We start from the raw sequence: 11432 nt of genomic DNA on the forward strand, positions 1-11432 counted from the left end.
TAAGATAAAAACAGAACAGCTGATTTACGGACGCATAACGCTTGGCAATTCACAACTTTTTGTTACAGCGCAACTATCTTTTTTTTTTTTTACTAAATCAAATCACATTTATTTATGTTTACACAGCAGTGCCTCGGTCCACTTTTTTTTTTTTTTGCCATGCACTTCTTCTGCGCTCCACTACATCTCGGCCAACCGAGCATTTAGATTATCAAGCGTCCGGTAATATGTGTTGAGTTAATTTAGCCAGTTTTTATAATTAAATTGTTTTATTTCCTGGTGAGTATTTTTATGCTATTTTTGTAATGCCTTAACATGCCACAAGATGGCACCAAAAACAACTGGTAAAACAAAACAAACACACACAAAAAAAAACAGTAATTCGTGTCAGGGAAGTAGAGATGCAACAATTAATCAATTAACCAACAACTAATCGGTTATGAAATCAATCGACAACTTACATTTTACAGACCAAGCCAGTAGCTGAATCATAAATTTTTTGGGGTGTATTTTCTATACTGTCAATTTGAATTAATGCCCTGTTTTAAATAAAGGAATATCATTTATTTATTTATTTTTGCAATTAATCGAAAACAATGGGCAGATTAATAGATTTATAAAATGATCATTAGTTGCAGCCGTACAACAAAGCATTGTTAAAGTCTTTACTGAGACTAACATCTTTGAATTTTGGGCTAAGTTTAGCCAGCGCTGTTAGTTGTAGACATGGTGAGGTACCATTTTAATTATTATTATTAATTTACTTGTATACAAATAACTTGGCTCATCTGACATAAAAAAAAAAAAAGGCACACGAGTTTGTCCACCCTTGCTTTAAAGTCAGTAACATGAATGGCTGCGGATCCGAGAAAAGTCACCGGTGAGATAGATATCGAGTGTTTATTTCCTCTGGGGCCCGGTTGCCTCATTTCTTAGGGCCCCAATAGCCACGCGGTTAGCGGCACAAGCCCACCTCCGATGATGTTTTGACTTTTATCGATGGCATCAAGTCACACGTGGACCTCTGTGGAGGCTCCGCGCAAAGGGCAAAGGCGGTGTTATACCGGCGAGGAGGCGGAAGCGGGGGGGGGGTGCGGGTGGCGGGCGGGAGAATCGCGTGGGTCCGCCGAGCCTCTCAGAACATCATGCGGACACCTCGCATTTTAGGCAGATCGATACGTTACCGCAAACGGCTCGCAGCGCCTCTTGAGGATCGCTGGTATTGATCCAGTACTTATGTTGCCTTGTTTTTGTCCTGCGAGCGAATATTATTGCGATGATATATGGTCGATATAAAAAAGTCAACACACCCCTGTTCAAATGCCAGGTTTTTGTGATACAAAAACTTTTTCCATCATTAATGTGACTCATTTTTAGGCCTGGCGTTTCATGGCTCATGGATCAGTATTTTTTCAATTAATACATCTAATTCTATACAGTGTAATTATTTTTATTCTTCTCTGTAATCACACAACATTAAATTAAATTAAAGCCTATCTTATCTGGATCAATCGGTTTAATGTGAAAACGGTGCAAACCTCCTCAACAGCATCGTTCGTAATTGTCTTGCTGTTCTAAGCGCCACGCATGAAAAGTCAACGTAGTCTTTCCCCAATGTGATGGCCCCATACCGCTGCCTCGAGACGTATTGACCCGCCGGGGTTGGCACGCCGTCTCCGAAGGTGCAGTGGGACCACGTGGGCTTGTTGCACCTCGACCCTCGGGTTCAATCCCTCAGCAGGCGAGGTATTGATCCGACAGTAGTGACAGAAAACCCCCATCGAGTCGAGTCCCCCTGAGTTGCGGCTAACGTATCCCATTGATACTGCCCAAGTCACATGACTTGACTCAAGTTGCCAATTGGGAGACTTGAGATTCCTAGCACGTTAGCTTAGCTTGCTACATTTCTCTGGTATGTGACTGGTTCAGCGTAGTTAGCTTCATTTAAAGTAGAAAACTCCGTTTTCCAAGCATCTTGCTAAATACTATCCAATGCTAATAATAAATTTAACACGCTGCGAGCAGGGTTCGAACCTGCGCGGGAAGATCCCATTGGATTTCGAATCCAACGCCTTAACCTCTCGGCCATCGCAGCTGTCAACAATTAGAGTAGTTTACACATCTGTGCAATTAAGATGCCAGTAACGACGCCAGTCAAACTAAAATGTTTATGTACAAAAACAAACGACTAAAGAAGTCATCACAAAACATTTGAACCTTCCCTTAGATAAATGTTAAACACGTTTAATGTTTATGCTGGTAAACACTGTGTTAGCCCAAGCTACAGACACCGAAATTGTGAAATGGAACCGTAGCTAATCCAGAAATGACCAGAAGCCACAGATAAGACAACTGTTAGCTTAGCCTAGCCTAGCCTAGCTTAGCCTAGCCTAGCCTAGCTAGCCTTTTTTTCTCCTTTTTCAAGCCTCACAGGTCAGACTACAACAGAATTTGTTTAGGTCATTTCAAGTTTACCACACACCATAAGAGCAGTAAAAATTCACATAAAAAAAGATGTAAGATCAGCGAAAATTAGTAGGTGAATGCGTACCCTACAAATCCCTTTATGACATATTGACCTTTATTGCAGTTTTCTATTAACTTCATTTTCCTCGTCCAACTTCCGCGAAGCGTTCAAGTTCCGCGGGTCTGCATTCCATACCGTGAAAACGTGCCGGCACGCATACACTCGACACTGTCGGGATCTTCCCATGGACGAAGCAGGTCGAGATCTTTAAACTGAAAGAAAGCAGCCCGGTCCTTCACATCTCACACGGCTGACACGAAGTCTAAATGTGTTCCATATGGAGCAAAGGTCTAGCCTAGGTGGATGTGCGGGAGGGTCGTTTTCTCCGCCGTTTGTACCTGTAATTCCCACAGAACTGGGTCGGAGCCTGCTCATGGTGTCTTATCAGCTCTAATGATGCGTTTCAACGTTGACATTGAAATACTGACGTGACGTTCCAGTGCGCAAATGCTGCCCGACGAAGATGGATGGAATTATTTAGCCATTTATTCAAACGTGATCTGACTTTTTTTTTTTTTTCTGGATTAATCGCTGCTATGAAAGACTGAAGCTGAAAACAGGATCCCTGATAGAGAAACTGATTTTTTTTTGTGTCAAAAAATCGAATCCTGAATAATGTGCGCTCTGATCCGCACTAAGCACTAAGATGTCAGTGAATAAGTGATGAAGGCGCATTTTTGCATTAAATTGGATCAGATTGGTACAGAACAATATTTCACCCGAGCCAAATGGCTTACGCTGTCATAAATTTCCTTTCATGAAGACTTCCCATAAATTACGGAAAACTGATTTGCCCCCCGATTCACGCTTGGTTTTGCAATATTCTCTTACTGGGGGAAAAAAAAAAAAAGTATCTCAGTGCAAATCGACAGAACTACCTTCGACTTAGCGTTGATCCCTGCAGAATTTGCTTTAGCGTTTAAACAGTTGCAGCTAAACCATCAGGGATTACTGCTTTGCCAAAGCAATTCATTTCAAAAAGAAATCTGAGCCAAGATTTTTAATACAATTTATGTCAAATGACAGATCATTTGGTCGGTTCTTAGTCTGTGCGATCAAATATTTTCAAGCAATCAGACAATCCATGACAGTTCAGTGTTTGGAATTTTGCTAACAATTTTAACAATCGAGCCATGTGAGCCCGGTTTAGGGTACTGTCCTTAAATAACAACGCTGCGAGCAGGGTTCGAACCTGCGCGGGAAGATCCCATTGGATTTCGAGTCCAACGCCTTAACCTCTCGGCCATCACAGCTTATAGCTTTGCCAAATGTACTTAAGTTAAAGTGGCACTAAGGATTTTTTCAACCTTCATAAAATATCTTCATAACTCTTCTGATGAAACATCGACTTAAAACTAGTTGAATGGTACGTTTGCAAAGGCCTGACGGGCTCTGTATCATTTTTACAGGCACTAAGCAACTTTGAGGAGAATCCATTTTGTTTGAGGAATGACGAGAAACTTTGAAAATTGACAAAAATCAGCATTGACGGAAGATTTTTTTTTTTTTTTGTCCATCAATGTAATTAACATCTTGGCTCAAATCCCTTTTAGAATAAAACTGCCGAGACTATATTTAACTCTTTGACTGCCAGACGTTTTCAGAAAAGGGATGCCGTGGGTGCCAGCCGATTTTAAGCATTTTGACTGATCTTTCAAGGTCCATAGAAAATTATGTGTTTGGACTATGGAAACACACATACTGCCAAAACAAGATTGGACTCTCATCTTCCATCAGAAAAAAAAAGTTTGTTTCTACCTTATTCCGTTTTTGAGTAATCAACAATAGAAAATGGTTAGTTTCACCTGTTTTGAAAAAAACGTCTTTTAACGTCTTTGGCACTCCTCCATAGGATTTTACGAAACGTTATTTAACGTTTTTGGCAAAAGCAAGTGTCAGCTGCGATGGCCGAGAGGTTAAGGCGTTGGATTCGAAATCCAATGGGGTTGTCCCGCGCAGGTTCGAACCCTGCTCGCAGCGTCCAAACTATTACATGAGTCATCAAATTGGTCTGAAGGTTGAAGTGCAAAAGATTGTCAAATCAGAGTGTTTTGAAATTGTTGCTTAAAAACAGTCACAAAAATTGTGGTCACTGTTAAACTTTAAGAACTATATTTACTGCAACACGCGTATCTGAAGCGCAACAATTCACAGACGGGCATCCATTTTGTTTAAGGGTTGACGAGAAACTTTAAAAATTGACAAATTTATATTGACTCAAGGGTTTTTTTCGTCCATCAATGTAGTTGTCAATCCATCAGATTGACTGTTCGGCTTGAAATATTGATGGACTGACGATGGCGGAAGGATTTCCCGCTCAAAATTCAGTGACGCTCTGATAATTAACATCTTGACTCAAATCCTTTTCAAATGTAATTTTCAAAACTGCCTAGACTATAACAGCAACATCAAGTGACAGCTGCGATGGCCGAGAGGTTAAGGCGTTGGATTCGAAATCCAATGGGGTTGTCCCGCGCAGGTTCGAACCCTGCTCGCAGCGTGTTAAATTTATTATTAGCATTGGATAGTATTTAGCAAGATGCTTGGAAAACTGAGTTTTCTACTTTAAATGAAGCTAACTACACTCAACCATTTACATACCAGAGAAATGTAGCAAGCTAAGCTAACGTGCTAGGAATCTCAAGTCTCCCAAAAACTCAAAAAAAAATCAAAACTCTTTCATGAGTCATCATATTGGTCTGAAGGTTGAAGTGCAAAAGATTGTCAAATCGGAGTGATTTGAAATTGTTGCCTAAAAACAGTCACTAAAATTGTGATCACAACAATTCAGAGACAGGCATCCATTTTGTTTGAGGTTTGACGAGAAACTTTAAAATTGACAAACTTATATTGACTGAAGGTTTTTTTTCGTCCATCAATGCAGTTGTCGTTCCGTCCGATTGACTGTTCGGCTTGAAATATTGATGGACTGACGATGACGGAAGGATTTCCCGGCCGTTGACGATTGGCGAATGACGGACGCTCAAAATTCAGTCAACATCTTGACTCACATCCTTTTAAAATGTAATTCTCAAAACGGCCTAAACCATAACAGCATAGTGGGAACGACAGCACCAAGTGACAGCTGCGATGGCCGAGAGGTTAAGGCGTTGGACTCGAAATCCAATGGGAGCTTCCCGCGCAGGTTCGAACCCTGCTCGCAGCGTCAAAACTCTTACATGAGCAATCATGATGTCTTGCCTGAGCAGAGTTCGACTGTAGGCTACATGAACTGTGAAAGAAATCTGAGTGCAGGGCACATCCAACTTGGATGAAATGTACTTTAGGTAGGTCTTAAAGTAGCACTAAGGAACTTTTCAACCTTAATAAAAAAAATAATGACCATTTACTCCCTCTGCAAAATTTACTCTATTATTTAAATTAAAGCAACACTAAGGAACTGTTAATTTTTGTTGATTCTGGCGGCACCATATGGACACAAGTGGTATTGTTATATCTGAAGGAAGACCACATTTCCTATGAGGACAAGCGCATTGCGTCGTTTGAGCCCGCACCAGCGAGTGAAATCCGGGCCAATGGTTTGTAGTTTTTTTGTTTAGCAGCGTTCCCAGCATCCTCCTCAAAGTTGCTTCGTGCCTGTAAAAATGATACAGATCCCCTCAGGCCATGGCAAAGGTACCGTTCAACTAGTTTTAAGTCCGTGTTTCATCAGATGAGTTATGAAAATAATTTATTAAGGGCTGAAAAGTTCCTTAGTACTACTTTAAGTACATTTGATCAGAAGTTGCATGTGAGGGATTGAGTGACTCTTTTCAAGGAGCAATTTCAGATTTCTTTCACAGGAACATGATTGCTCGTGTAAGAGTTTTGACGCTGCGAGCAGGGTTCGAACCTGCGCGGGAAGCTCCCATTGGATTTCGAGTCCAACGACTTAACCTCTCGGCCATCGCAGCTGCCCTTTACTGTTGCCGTTCCCACTATGCTGTTACAGTCTAGGCCGTTTTGAAACCCGCAACGGATTGACAGCTACAGTGATGGACGAAAACCCCCCTTTCCGTCAATATGAGTTTGTCAGTTTTCAAAGTTTCTCGTCCTTCCTCAAAAAAAAAATGGATGCCCGTCATTATTTTATTTTTATTTTTTTTCGAGGAGAGCTCAGTATTGATCATTTGACATGTCATCATCATTGTTCTCCCTTTTTTTTAAATTTTTTTTTTTTTTTTTGTATGTGTGTGCGCGCGATGCCCGTCATTATTGAGGGAACGCCCACCTGTGTTAATTACCTCGGACGTCAAGTGGAAGTTCCACATATAGGAATTGTAGACAAACTAGACACGCCCACTTTAGACCTTGTTGTGCTTCAGATGCGTGTTGCAGTAAATTCTTATATATTCTTCTAATAGTTCTTAAGTTCAATAGTGACCACTAAATTTTTAGTGATGGTTTTTACAACCTCCAGACTCGAATACTCCTGTAAGAGTTTCGACGCTGCGAGCAGGGTTCGAACCTGCGCGGGAAAACCCCATTGGATTTCGAATCCAACGCCTTAACCTCTCGGCCATCGCAGCTGACACTTACCTTTGTGGTTCCCACTAATGCTGCTATAAATATAATCTAGGCAGTTGAAGAAATCTTAAAATTCTAAAGGCGATTTGGAGCCAAGATGTTAAACAGTTATCAGAGGTGGGCGCGCCACTGAATTTTGAGCGTCCATCTTTCGCCAATCGTCAACAGTCGGGACACCCTTCCGTCATTGTCAGTCCATCAATGTTTCAAGCCGAACCCGTCAATCCGTCATTTGCTCAGCATAATGAGCGTCCGTCAATGTTTCCGTCATTGGAAGTGGAAGTTCAACAGTAACCGCTAAAGTTGAGGTGACTGTTTTTATGCAATCATTTCAAAATACTCTGATTGACAATCTTTTGCCCTACAAACTTCAAAGCAAAGCAATCATTCATGGGAGAGTTTTGACGCTGCGAGCAGGGTTCGAACCTGCGCAGGAAAACCCCATTGGATTTCGAGCCCAACGCCTTAACCACTCGGCCATCGCAGCTTTCTGACAAAGCCTCGAATCTGGTCATTTTCACAAAAATGCCATAAAACCCATATGCCGAATAGTTTGGAACCTAGTTTAGGGTTTTGGTTCTCACCCTATCATCATTGTATCATCCTTGTCTGATTCTACCAGAGGACGCTCCCTGCTCGCCCTCCCCCCCTCCTTAACGCCCCCCTGGTCCCTTAGGATTCTGGCCAGGAGTGGTGCTGAAAGACTGAACGTGGGAGATGGAAAGCTCTTTGCTTCCATTTCAGCGCTCCCGTCCCAGATCTCGTGTCCGCCAGCTGGCGAAGCCAAGAGCGGCTGCCCCAGTGCAGATGCAGCGTTCCCATTACGTTGATGCATGTCTCTGTTGATATGGCGGACGTCTTTACACGAACCAGAAAATGCGTTATCTGATGGAGGGACCATTCCAGAACGACCCCATAGCCGGTCCACTGCAAGCTCCGAGCCAGGAATCAAACACACGGCCTGGGAATAGGCCAGAAACAGTTTTAAAACGATATTAGCATTTGCCTTCTTGATACCTCGTCGATTGAGGCCTGACTTTTAAAAAAAAACGTTTTTATTACAAATCTTTATATCGACTCAGGAAAGATCGTCTCTTAAAGGTTATTCCGAACCCTCCAACGTGGACCGTTCATACGGTTTGTGATGAGCCGCACAACATTTGAAGATTGCGATGAAGGACACAGTGTGTTAGTTTAATGTACTGACTGAGGCCCCAAGAGCTAAATAGAGCTGCAGCAGAACACAAAAATTTGAGAGCAGCATCCAATACGCACACATTCATTTTCTTCTACATTTTTCGTTTTTTGGGGAATTTTCAGACTTTTTTGTGTCTATATTTTGTAGTCATTTTCGGATTTCTTCTTTAGTTTTTGGACACTTTATGATTACTTTTGGAACTTTTTCTGCCTTTATTATTTAACTGTCTGACATTTTGGGGGTATTTTATGGACATTTTGGGGTATTTTTCAGTTTTTCCTCTCTTCCTTTTTGGACATTTTTAGTTCATTAAAACAAATTCTGTTGGTCTCTCTTTTTCTGACAACTTACAAATTTGGACTGACATTTTTTCTGGAATATTTAATCATTTATTTTTATCTAAATCATTAATTAATTTAAAATATTTTCTCTAAAAAACTAAATAAATATGTTAAAAAATATATAATATTTTTTTAACATATTTATAAATAAATATGTTAAAAAAACATATTTATTTATAAATAAATATGTTTTTTAACAGAAAGTAGAAATTAGTAGAAACATTAATTTCTATAATTTTTTTTTAGAGATCCACGGGGATCCACAGCAGAGGGGCTAAAGAGCCACACGTGGCTCCCGAGCCGCCGGTTGCAGACCCCTGAGCTAAGCAAAGATGCAACAGTTTAACAATGGAAGCAGATGTTTTGGATGAGATGGATTTGATTCTTTGAAAAAAAAAGAAAAAAAAAAAGAAGCTCTTTGTGCTGGGAGCTCATCCATCTGCGGTGATCCGTGTTTCAGTACATCTTAATAACGTAATCCCCCTCCCTCGTTTTTCTAGCCCAAGGAATGCTCTTGTTCTTGCACTCTTCTACTTTGTCATACGACGGCACCCGCTCTTTGATTTGTTTAGCTTCTCTCATTGGAGGCCGACTGAGGCCATGACTCATCATTTCTCTGAAACGTCTCAAGTCTGGCTTACCAAAAAGGAACATTATTAGGAATCTTTGGTCCAAGGTTTCAAAATATTTTGAGTACCCCGAGCACATTTCATCATGTTCATTTCGCGGTTTATTTTCTCAATCCTATCTATTCCTTTTCACGCCAGGTAAAGATAGACGCTCATTATCCAAATAAACCGGCAGTGTACCTGGACCGGAGTTTCATCCATCTTCCAGGCCGCTCATTTGTTATCCAACCATTTGTTTCTTTTTTGACGTATCAGCAGACTTTCAAGCGCTGACCGTGATAACTGAAGCCGTGGCCAAAGGTTCCAGCTCCTCCCTTTGAAAAGCTGACCCGTTCTTTAAATGTTTAAAGAGCTTATTGCATCATCGGCCCTCGCCCACACATGCATGTTTGGGTGAATCGAGGGTGGAGTTGGGGTGGTGGTGGTGGGGGGGGGGGGTAGTTGCAATACATCATGTGTTTAAGCATTGGAGGGGAGGCGGAGGTTGTTCGGGGTTAATGACCGGCTCTCCTCTGTGGGCCGTGCCGGCGGCTCTCGGAGAGGATAAGACTGGCGGTGTCGGGGCATCTGGAGCGCCGGGGTCACATCGCTCACTTCAAAGGAGCGCCGGGAGTCTGGGTCAGTGTGTTTGGGCCGTTTGGGGTGCAGGAGAGAGAGTGGAGGGGCGCTCGGAGGGATTGAGAACAGGATCATGAGGAGTAAAAGAGATGAAGAGGCCGAGCCATGGCTGGAGACAGCGGAAGACAAATCGGAGCGGGGCGGAGACGCTGCAAGGGTCACGGGATGGGGGAAGGGGAGACGGATGGCAAATTTTCCCAGTCTAATTTAAGATCTGCGTTACATTTAGGGCTAAGTGACAGTAAACTTCCCAGCTGTTAACCAGTATATCATATTGCTCATAGGCCTTTTCACCGTGATGTCACGTACTTCCGCCACTGCAAAGATGGCCACTTCTGTCTCTCGTCCCTTTGCCCACATATTTTTGGCAACAACGGGAAGAGACGAGAGACGGTACGACCCACCTATGCTAATGAGCAACCCTTAAAACAAAAACGTGAAAATGGTCTTAAATGATTTTTTCTTCTCTACTGTCGTAGTCGAAATGTGTGAAATATCAGTCGAAAGGTAGCATGAGGAACGCTGAACCGTGATTGAAAGATAGAGCGGGAGAATTGACACTGAGATTTGGCTAATTAATGGATTTTTACAGTGATAGCATGCGCCAGTGTTGATGTTAGCTAGCAGGCTAGCTGTTATGTTTTGCCAACAAATTTTGATGTTAGCTAGCAGGCTAGCTATTATGTTTTGCTAACAAATGTTGATGTTAGCTAGCAGGCTAGCTGTTATGTTTTGCCAACAAATGTTGATGTTAGCTAGCAGGCTAGCTGTTATGTTTTGCCAACAAATGTTGATGTTAGCTAGCAGGCTAGCTGTTATGTTTTGCTAACAAACATTTTATACATGCTTTACCTGTGAGAAAATGTGTACCTGATGGAAGTTTGGTTCTCGGTCTCCCTTTCGAAGTGGCTACCTCTACCTCTTGGCAGGGTAACAAACACAAACACCCCGCAGTAGAGGGGCTGGGGTAGAATAAATAGGTAAAAAATAAATAAATAAAAAAGGTGAAAAGTGTGCTGTCGTTGGGATATTTTGATCAAAGCATGTGACGGACATTTTACCTGAAAGAACAGACAAAAGCAAGCAAAGATTTAGTATTTTAAATTTATTGCAAGTTTTCTGTTATGTACATGTATATTTACAAAGATATCCTAATGTGTACTTAGATACATACTGACCTCTGTATAGTAATCTCCAGTTTTCTATAGGAGTATGTTTAGAAAATCCTATACAAAATCAATTAAAAAAAAAAAAAGTTTTTAAACGGGTATAAAAAAAAAAACGTAACCACCTATCTTTACTACATGCACGGACAGGTATAATGATTTACATGGGTGACAAATAAATACTATTGACAAATAACATTCTATCAACTACAGGCATGAAAAATAACTTTTCGTCCACATGTGAGGATGTGTGGCAACACTAACTTTTGACGCTTTTTTTTTTTTTTCACACATCAAGTACGTTTCATAAAACTACATTCCCTGTGGTGTCCCGCTGCTACGTTACGAGTCTGTTTGAATTCTATTGTTAAAGAAGTGCCAGTTTCAGAATGCAAGCTTTGACTAGATTTAACATAAAACACCAAC

General features: G+C 41.4%; 8 non-coding genes across 8 annotated transcripts; 3 read left to right on the plus strand and 5 right to left on the minus strand.

The window, feature by feature from the left end:
- Positions 1-2013: 2013 nt before the first annotated feature.
- Positions 2014-2095, minus strand: trnas-cga (transfer RNA serine (anticodon CGA)). The gene has a single exon. It is a non-coding gene; the product is annotated as a tRNA-Ser (tRNA).
- Positions 2096-3698: 1603 nt separating this feature from the next.
- trnas-cga (transfer RNA serine (anticodon CGA)) lies at positions 3699-3780 on the minus strand. The gene has a single exon. It is a non-coding gene; the product is annotated as a tRNA-Ser (tRNA).
- Positions 3781-4425: 645 nt separating this feature from the next.
- Positions 4426-4507, plus strand: trnas-cga (transfer RNA serine (anticodon CGA)). The gene has a single exon. It is a non-coding gene; the product is annotated as a tRNA-Ser (tRNA).
- A 438-nt stretch (positions 4508-4945) lies between these two features.
- On the plus strand, positions 4946-5027 carry trnas-cga (transfer RNA serine (anticodon CGA)). Its single transcript has one exon. It is a non-coding gene; the product is annotated as a tRNA-Ser (tRNA).
- Positions 5028-5611: 584 nt separating this feature from the next.
- On the plus strand, positions 5612-5693 carry trnas-cga (transfer RNA serine (anticodon CGA)). Its single transcript has one exon. It is a non-coding gene; the product is annotated as a tRNA-Ser (tRNA).
- Positions 5694-6359: 666 nt separating this feature from the next.
- trnas-cga (transfer RNA serine (anticodon CGA)) lies at positions 6360-6441 on the minus strand. The gene has a single exon. It is a non-coding gene; the product is annotated as a tRNA-Ser (tRNA).
- Positions 6442-6974: 533 nt separating this feature from the next.
- trnas-cga (transfer RNA serine (anticodon CGA)) lies at positions 6975-7056 on the minus strand. Its single transcript has one exon. It is a non-coding gene; the product is annotated as a tRNA-Ser (tRNA).
- A 403-nt stretch (positions 7057-7459) lies between these two features.
- trnas-cga (transfer RNA serine (anticodon CGA)) lies at positions 7460-7541 on the minus strand. Its single transcript has one exon. It is a non-coding gene; the product is annotated as a tRNA-Ser (tRNA).
- Between the last annotated feature and the right edge of the window lie 3891 nt (positions 7542-11432).

The sequence above is a fragment of the Vanacampus margaritifer genome, chromosome 14 (assembly GCF_051991255.1).
Source record: "Vanacampus margaritifer isolate UIUO_Vmar chromosome 14, RoL_Vmar_1.0, whole genome shotgun sequence".
NCBI classification, from domain to species: Eukaryota; Metazoa; Chordata; class Actinopteri; order Syngnathiformes; family Syngnathidae; genus Vanacampus; species Vanacampus margaritifer.